The sequence below is a fragment of the Mauremys mutica genome, chromosome 13, assembly GCF_020497125.1.
Source record: "Mauremys mutica isolate MM-2020 ecotype Southern chromosome 13, ASM2049712v1, whole genome shotgun sequence".
Taxonomy (NCBI): Eukaryota; Metazoa; Chordata; order Testudines; family Geoemydidae; genus Mauremys; species Mauremys mutica.
The window spans coordinates 34,030,200-34,039,013 of NC_059084.1; the positions used below are offsets into that span (position 1 = coordinate 34,030,200).

Genomic DNA, 8,814 nt, shown 5'->3' on the forward strand with positions numbered 1-8,814 from the left:
GGAGGTTAGTTAAACAGAAATTAAAGGGCAGAGTGCCAAAAGTGAAATCTCTGCAAGCTGCATGAAAACTTTTCAAAGACACCATAATAAAGGCTCAACTCAAATGTATACCCCAAATTAAAGAACATAGTAAGAGAACCAAAAAAGAGCCACCGTTGGTTACAACAAAGTGAAAGAAGCAGTGAGAGGCAAAAAGGCATCCTTTAAAAAGTGGAAGTTAAATGCTTGTGAGGAAAATAGAAAGGAGCCTAAACACTGACAAATGAAGTATAAAAATACACTTAGGAAGGCCAAAAAAGAATTTGAGGAACAGTTAGCCAAAGACCCAAAAAGTAATAGCAAAAATTGTTTAAAGTACATCAGAAGGAGGAAGCCTGCTAAACAACCAGTTGGGCCACTGGACGATCGAGGTGCTAAAGGAGCACTCAAGGACGATAAGGCCATTGTGGAGAAACTAAATGAATTCTTTGCATTGGTCTTCATGGCTGAGGATGTGAGGGATATTCCTAAACTTGAGCCATTCTTTTTAGGTGACAGATCTGAGGAACTGTCCCAGATTGAGGTATCATTAGAGGAGGTTTGGAACAAATTGATAAATTAAATAGCAATAAGTCACCAGGACCAGATGGTATTTACCCAAGAGTTCTGAAGGTACTCCAATGTGAAATTGCAGAACTAACTAACTGTAGTCTGTAACCTATCATTTAAATCAGCTTCTGTATCAGATGACTGGAGGATAACTAATGTGAAGCCAATTTTTAAAAAGGGCTCCAGAGTTGATCCCTGCAACTACAGGCCTGTAAGCCTGACTTCAGTACCAGGCAAACTAGTTGAAACTATAATAAAGAATTATGTTGTCAGACACATAGATGAACATAATTTGTTGAGGAAGAGTCAACATAGTTTTTGTAAAGGGAAATCATGCCTCACCAATCTACTTGAATTCTTTGAAGGGTTCAACAAGCATGTGGACAAGGGAGATCCAGTGGATATAATATACTTAGATTTTCAGAAAGCCTTTGACAAGGTCCCTCACCAAAGGCTCTTACAGAAAGTAAGCTGCCACGGGATAAGAGGGAAAGTGCTCTCATGGATTGGTAACTGGTTAAAAGATAGGAAACAAAGGGTATGTATAAATGGTAAGTTTTCAGAATGGAGAGAGGTAAACAGTGATGTCCCCCAGGGGTCTGATTTGGGAGGAGTCCTATAACATATTCATAAATGATCTGGAAAAAATGGGTGAACAGTGAGGTGGCAAATTTGCAAATGATACAAAATTACTAAAGACAGTTAAGTCCCAGGTAAACTGCGAAGAGCTAAAACAAGGATCTCTCAAAACTAGGTGATTGGGCAACAAAATGGCAGATGACATTTATTATTGATAAATTCAAAGTAATACACACTGGAAAGCATACTCCCAACTATAAATATAAAATGATAGGGTCTAAATTAGCTATTACCACTCAAGAAAGAGATCTTGGAGTCATTGTGGATAGTTCTCTGAAAACATTCACTCAATGTGCAGGGGCAGTCAAAAAGCAAACAGAATGCTGGGAATAATTACGAAAGGGATAGATAATAGGACAGAAAATATCATGTTGCCTCTATATAAATTCATGGTACACCCACGTCTTGAATACTGTGTGTACATGTGGTCGCCCCATCTCAAAAAAGATATATTGGAATTGGATAGGGTTCAGAAAAGGGCAACAAAAATGATTAGGGGTATGGAATGGCTGCCATATGAGGAGAACTTTTCAGCTTGGAAAAGAGATGGTTAAGGGTAGATATGACTGGGGTCTATAAAATCATGACTGGTGTAGAGAAAGTAGATGAGGAAGTGTTGTTTACTACTTCTCATAACACAAGAACTGGGGGTCACCAAATGAAATTAATAGGCAGCAGGTTTAAAACAAATAAAAGGAAGTATTTCTTCACACAACGCACAGTCAACCTGTGAACTCCGTGCCAGAGGATGTTGTGAATGCCAAGACCATAACAGGGTTCAAAAAAGAACTAGATAAATTCTGGAGGATAGGTCCATCAATGCCTATTAGCCATGATGGGCAGGAATGGTGACTCTAGCCTTTGTTTGCCAGAAGCTGGGAATGAGCGACAGGGGATGGATCACTTGATGATCACCTGTTCTGTTCACCTGGCACTGGCCACTGTCGGAAGACTGAATACTGGGCTAGATGGACCCTTGTTCTGACCCAGTAGGGCCATTCTTATGTTCTTAATTTAAAAGAAAAGGATCACAATTATGGCATCAAGGCTATTAACACTACACTAAACTTTCCTTTTAATTAACATAAAGCCGTTCTGTGGTTACATTTCTGTCTTAAAACATGTAGAATATAGTTAAGTTAATTCAAAATAGCCTAGTTCTTGCCTTGGAACTGCTGTTACATTAGTTTCTTTCTGGGAGGGAGTTTGGGTGCAGGAGGGGGCTCCAGGCTGGGGGAGAGTGTTGGGGTGTAGGAGAAGATGAAGGGTGAAGGGTGCAGGCTCTGGGAGGGAGTTTGATGCAGAAGGGGATTCTGATCTGGGGCAGGGCGTTGGGGTGCAGGAGGAGGTATGGGGTACGTTAGGGAGTTTGGGTACAGGAGGGGATTCTCACCTGGGGCAGTTCCCAACCAATGGGACCTGAGGGAACGGTGCTGGGGGCGGGATCAGCACACGGGGCTTCGTCTTGCGCTCCCCGCCAGGGGCTGCAGAGATGTGCCAGCAGCCGGACGCTGCCGAAAGCAACGTGGCACCACGGCATGCAGGCAGCCTGCCTGAGCCCTGCTGTGCCGCTGCACTTTTAGTGGCCCAGAGATCATGATCGACTGGCAGATGCTGCAGGATCAACCATCGATCGCAATCAATGGGTTGGTGACCACTGAATTGTATATAATTATGGATTTATTTTTGTGGGGTTCCCCTTAGCCCGAGCCATGGGGCTGCCTCCCCTAAAGCCCCTGCATTAACCCAGCCTTGTCCAGAACTGTAGGTCTGAAATTGGTCTGTTAGGGTTTGAGAACCAAAGAATAGCATTGAGTCCATCCCATAAAGGAGAGTGTTCTATGTGCACACTATCCAGTTCGTGGACCAGTCTGGGTACAGTGAATACAATCATGTCAGGTGTGTGTATTGCAATATATTCTACAACTTGACTCCAACACTGTCATTTTTCAGCATGAAGTTTTTGACCTACTGTCACTTCTTCCCCTGAAGGGAAGGTTTCTTCCAGCATTTACAGAAGGATACAAATATCCACTTATTTCTGAATGCAAAACCAGCTAGGAGATCATTATAATTCCTGGCCCTCTCCTACCATAATTTGCCCCCATCCATGCAGTAAGGTCTTAATCCAATTTATGCCCAGTGTGAATAAATTTGTGTCTAAACTTTGTTGTTCGTAATGTCCAAACATTGAATATTTGTGTTTAGCACAATTGTATTTTTACAAAAGGGGTTTCTTCCTTTCTTTGTTTTTTTAAATTGATCTCTGGCAAAAACCTTGCTGTCAGGCCTGGGATGCAGGTATCATAGGCTGGGGGAGGCTAAATCTCCCCAAACAGCCCAGCATGGCCCTGCCCACACTCCTCCCCAAGACCCCCTCCTGCTTGCCACTTTCCCTTGCCTCCCTGAGCCCTGGCAGGCTGCGCCTCTTCCGGGAAGTGTACCAGGGTTGGGCTAGGTCTAGAGCCTGCTTCCGGGACTCGAGGCAGCTGGGGCTACCTAGTGCTGGGGCCCCCTGGCAGTGGGGCCATGCCACCCAGTGCTTGGGAGGGCTTAGGGCACTGGAGCGGGGCAGGCCTGGCTGGGGCGGTGGGGTCAGCAGCTGCGGGGAGAAGTGAGGGGCTCAGGGCTCCAGGAGGGTAGTGGGGAAGAAGGGGTGGAGGAAGGGGCAGAGGTGGCCAGGGCCTCAGGCAGATGGGACAGGGCTGAGGGCTTGGCTCCCCCAAGGAGTGTCTCATGCATCACCCATGCCGACAGGGATGAAATCCCATTGCTTAACTCTTCAAGGGAAACACGTCTAATCTGCACGTTGGCTGGAATACAAGGCGAGAGGTGAATCTTCCAACACTGCAGCTTAATTTTTTAATTCCAAGTTGATTGACTCTTTATCACTTTAAGAAATATTAAACCTGTGATTTCAGTTAAAAATAATTATTTTATTTGATCATCACCTGTGATCAGCTGCCATGTAGAGATCATTAGGAATGTTACATAAAACACTGGCCACATTATCCTTTGCTTCCCCCGAAGCTTGTCTCTTTCCCAGCCTTCCTCCTCTGCTATCCCTAGTGCCTCCATGATATAGTCAAGCTGCCCTTTTCCCATTCCCCCCCATTTACCCCCCCAACGCCCCTTGGCCCCAGGTACATTTTGCATATGCACCTGGCACTGTACAAAAACAGGATGTACAGCAGTTCACTGTTGGAAACAAACCAACCAACCCTGAACGCCGTTCTGCGATGTATTAGCAGGAGTGTTGTAAGCAATATAGAGATGCAATTCTTTCACTCGATACCATGCTGATAAGGCCTCAATTGAAGTATTGTGTCCTGTTCAGAAAGACGGGGACAAATTGGAGAAAGTCCAGAGAAGCGCAACAAAAATGATTAAAGGTCCAGAAAACATGATCTATGAGGGAAGATTGAAAAAAATGGGTTTGTTTAATCTGGAGAAGAGAAGACTGAGAGGGGAAATGATAAGAGTTTTCAAGTACATAAAAGGCTTAAAGTGCAGCAAGGGTGCTGTTGATTGGACATTAGGAAAAAAATTCTGGGACCTCCACCATTGAAAGTTTTTAAGAACAGCTCAAACACCTGTGAGGAATGGTCTGGTAATGACATAGTCCTGCCTTGAGTTCAGAGGACTGTCCTAGATCGTAGAATCATAGAAGACTAGGGTTGGAAGATACCTCAGGTGGTCATCTAATCCAACCCCTGCTCAAAGCAGGGCCAACACTGACTAAATTGTTCCAGCCAGGGCTTTGTGAAGCTGGACTTTAAAAACCTCTAAGGATGGAGATTCCACCACCTCCCTAGGTAACCCATTCCAGTGCTTCACCACCCTCCTAGTGAAATAGTGTGTCCCAATATCCAGCCTAGACCTCCCTCACTGCAACTTGAGACCATTGCTTCTTGTTCTGTCATCCGCCACCAGTGAGAACAGCTGAGCTCCATCCTCTTTGTAACCCCCCTTCAGTTAGTCGAAAGCAGCTATCAAATCCCCCCTCACTCTTCTCTTCTGCAGACTAAACAAGCCTAGTTCCCTCAGCATCTCCTTGGAAGTCATGTGCTTCAGCTCCCTAATCATTTTTGTTGCCCTCCACTGGACTGTCTCCAATGTGTCCACATTCTTTCTGTAGTGGACACAAAACTGGACACAATACTCCAGATGTGGCCTCCCCGGTGCCGAATAGAGGGAAATAACCACTTCCCTCGATCAGCTGGCAATGCTCCTACAAATGCAGCCCAATATGCCATTTCACTTTTTGGCAACAAGGACACACTGCTGACTTATACCGGGGTTCTCATTCACTGTAATCCCAAGGTCCTTTTCTGCAGAACTGTTGCTTAGCCAGTTGGTCCATAGTCTGTGCATGGGATTCTTCCTTCCTAGGTGCAGAACTCTGCACTTGTCCTTGCTGAACCTCATCAGATTTCTTTTGGCCCAATCCTCCAATTTTTCTAGGTCACTCTGGACCCTATCCCTATCCTCCAGTGTACAAGGACGTTGAACAAAACCGGCCCCAGGACCGACCCTTGGGGCACTCCACTTGATACCGGCTGCCAACTAAACATCAAGCCGTTGATCCCTACCCGTTGAGCCCAACAATCTAGCCAGCTTTCTATCCACCTTACAGTCCATTTATCCAATCCATACTTTCTTAACTTGCTGGCAAGAATACTGTGGGAAATTGTATCAAAAATTTTGCTAAAGTCAAGATATATCATGTCCACTGCTTTCCCCATATCCATAGAGACAGTTATCTCATCATAGAAGGCAATCAGTTCAGCAGTCAGGACCAGCTGAGGTCCCTTCCAGTCCTACTCGTCTGTGATTCTGTTAATGTAAAGACATTTCCTGTGGATTATCTGAGTTTGTTTCAAAGCCAGGAACGTATGGACCTATTTTCACTGGGACTCACATGAGATCTCCACACAGATTTTGCACCAGGATAACTATTTTGGTTAGTGGTGCGAATGTGTTATGGAAATAGTTATACCGCTATACAGTTTACCAATTGATCTCTCATTTTCCTTCCCACGTGGGAAGGAACTATCCCGCCAGAAGCACCATCAAATCAAAATAGTCTACACTATTTGGTGTAGACGAGTGGACACCTCATGTTGCCCCTCATCTCAGTTTCCCTTCTTCATTCACCGTATAATGGTGGAGTTTTGCTGATGGAGCAGACAGAGCACTGGACTGGGACTCTGGAAAGTTGGTTTCCTGCCGTGAGCCTGCTGAGTGACTCTGGGCAGGTAACGTCGCCTCGTTCTGCCTGAGTTTCCCCGGCTATAACATGAGGACAAGGGTGTGGAGCTAGAGCTAGAATCACAAAGCTCCCAATTTAGGCACTCAAATCCCAGAATCTGGCCCTCGGGATTCAAAAACCCAGCTCAGCTGCTGGCAAACCCTGCAGCAAACGGGCTGTAGGTGACCATGGATGTGTCCTCTGCAGCCCCACACCAGGTAACCGGAGGCTGAGGCTCTGGAGTGATGTACAAATATGCGCAAGGTGGGCAATCCCCTGCCTGACTCACCTGCAGGGCCCCATCCTGGAGGCCAGGTGCCCAGATGCATTGGAGAATCCCTCTGGGCCCCCAATTATCTGGAAACAACTGGCCTAAAATCATTGCAGAAAAATGGGCAAATAGGAGGCCTGTGCTGGTGTCCAGTGTTCTGGGGCACAGGTCAGAGGGTTTCCTTTGGCTTTTCTCTTCCTTTGAAGGGAGCCTGTGGATGAAATACACTCTAAGAAACAAAAGTTAATTATTTAATTTTCTAATGTTGGAGTTCCATGCTGACATTGTAACCCTATATTTTTAGAATACAGGCATCTTATTTTTTTTAGGGTGTGTGTATATCTGGAAGTGTCTCACCCTACCTGGAATAGATGCCCAGTGTTCCAGCTGAGTTCATTTTGCCTGCACTCTCTCACTGAGCACAATCTCCCCTCATTCTCTGAACTTTGAGCAGCCACAAGTTCAAGTCTCCCACCTGTGGCATCTTATATAGGTCCTAAAAAGAAGGGGAGTCACAGGTTTTAAGAGGTCTTTCCATCTCCACTTTCTCTCACAGTTGTGAATTTGTAAGAGCTGGACTCAAAGACCAATGAAGCTCCAGGAAACACGACCTGGGACTACAGCAGGCTTCGCTTCAGGATCTAAGCAGACCATGTTATATCTACTTTTTTATTTAACCCAAGGAAATTAACCAGTTAGCATAGTCCAAACATGAATTTCCTGCAAGCTTTCCTCAGGGCCTCCTGGACTTCTTTGTTTCTCAGGCTGTAGATGAGGGGATTGACCAGCGGAGTCAGGACTGTATAGACGACAGAGAGAACTTTCTTGAAGTCGCTCAGGATGTCAGTGGTTGGGAACATATAGACAATCAGCAGAGTTCCATAATAAATGCTCACCACAATGAGGTGGGAGGAGCAGGTGGAAAAGGCCTTTTGCCTCCCGGTGGTGGACGGGATTTTCAGGATGGTGGTGATGATGCAGATGTAGGACATCAAGGTAAGGAGGAATGGGGCCAGTGAGAAAAGGAAGCTCACTGTGAAAGCCAACGTTTCCATCAGGTGAGGGTCATTTCAGGAGAGTTTTACAAGGGGGATGAAATCACAAAAAAAATGGTCAATACCATTGGGGCCACAGAATGTTAACTGTGAGATAAACAATGTTGTTATGCTACAAAGAAGGAAGCCACCTATCCAAGAGCTACCTGCAAGCTGTAGGCAAGACCTGTCACTCATACGGGCTGCGTAGTGCAATGGGTTGCAGATCGCTAAATACCGATCATAAGACATCATTGACAGGAGAAGACATTCTGTAGCAAGCATAGAAGCAAAGAAATAATATTGTGTAATACACCCATTAAATGAAATAGTCCTGTTCCTAGTCAGGAGACCAGACAGAACCCTGGGCAGGATGGTGGAGCTGTAGCAGGTCTCCAAGCAGGACAAGTTCCCCAGGAAGAAGTACATAGGGGTGTGAAGGTGCTGATCAGTCACAACTAGCACCATGATGAGGATGTTCCCGGCCACGGTCGCAATGTAGATCACTAGGAACAGCAGGAAAAGAAGGAGCTGCAGTTCAGGGAGATCCCCGAATCCCAGGAGGATGAATTCTGTGTTAGACGTTTGATTTCCCTTTTCTGGATTTGTCATTGGGTTTGTGTAAGAGAAAGAAATTAACTGCAACAAAAATGAAAAGCAATGTTCACTCAATAAATCATCAGCACTGTTTTCATTGTCCCCCTCTGCTGCCTACTTGAACGATGGGTGAGTGGAGAATGGAGGCAGGGGAGGGGAAATGCCATCTCGTGAGCCCTGGGGCAGGTTTCATATCTGAGCATCCTGCAGGTTCAACAAAACTTTAATCTCTCGAAACTCATGTAGTTACTTGACCGGTGGCACTAACCACTCTAAGACTATGGTGATGGGGCTTAGGTACAACAGTACAAAAACATATTCCTTGCAAAAAAGAACAGGAGTACTTGTGGCACCTTAGAGACTAACAGATTTATTTCAGCATAAGCTTTCGTAAGCTACAGCTCACTTCTTCGGATGCATAGAATGGAACACAC

The 8,814-nt window shown here is 45.4% G+C and overlaps 1 pseudogene; it reads right to left on the reverse strand.

Moving 5' to 3' along the window:
• Positions 1–7,444: 7,444 nt before the first annotated feature.
• Positions 7,445–8,395, reverse strand: LOC123348329 (annotated as a pseudogene).
• Positions 8,396–8,814: the final 419 nt, after the last annotated feature.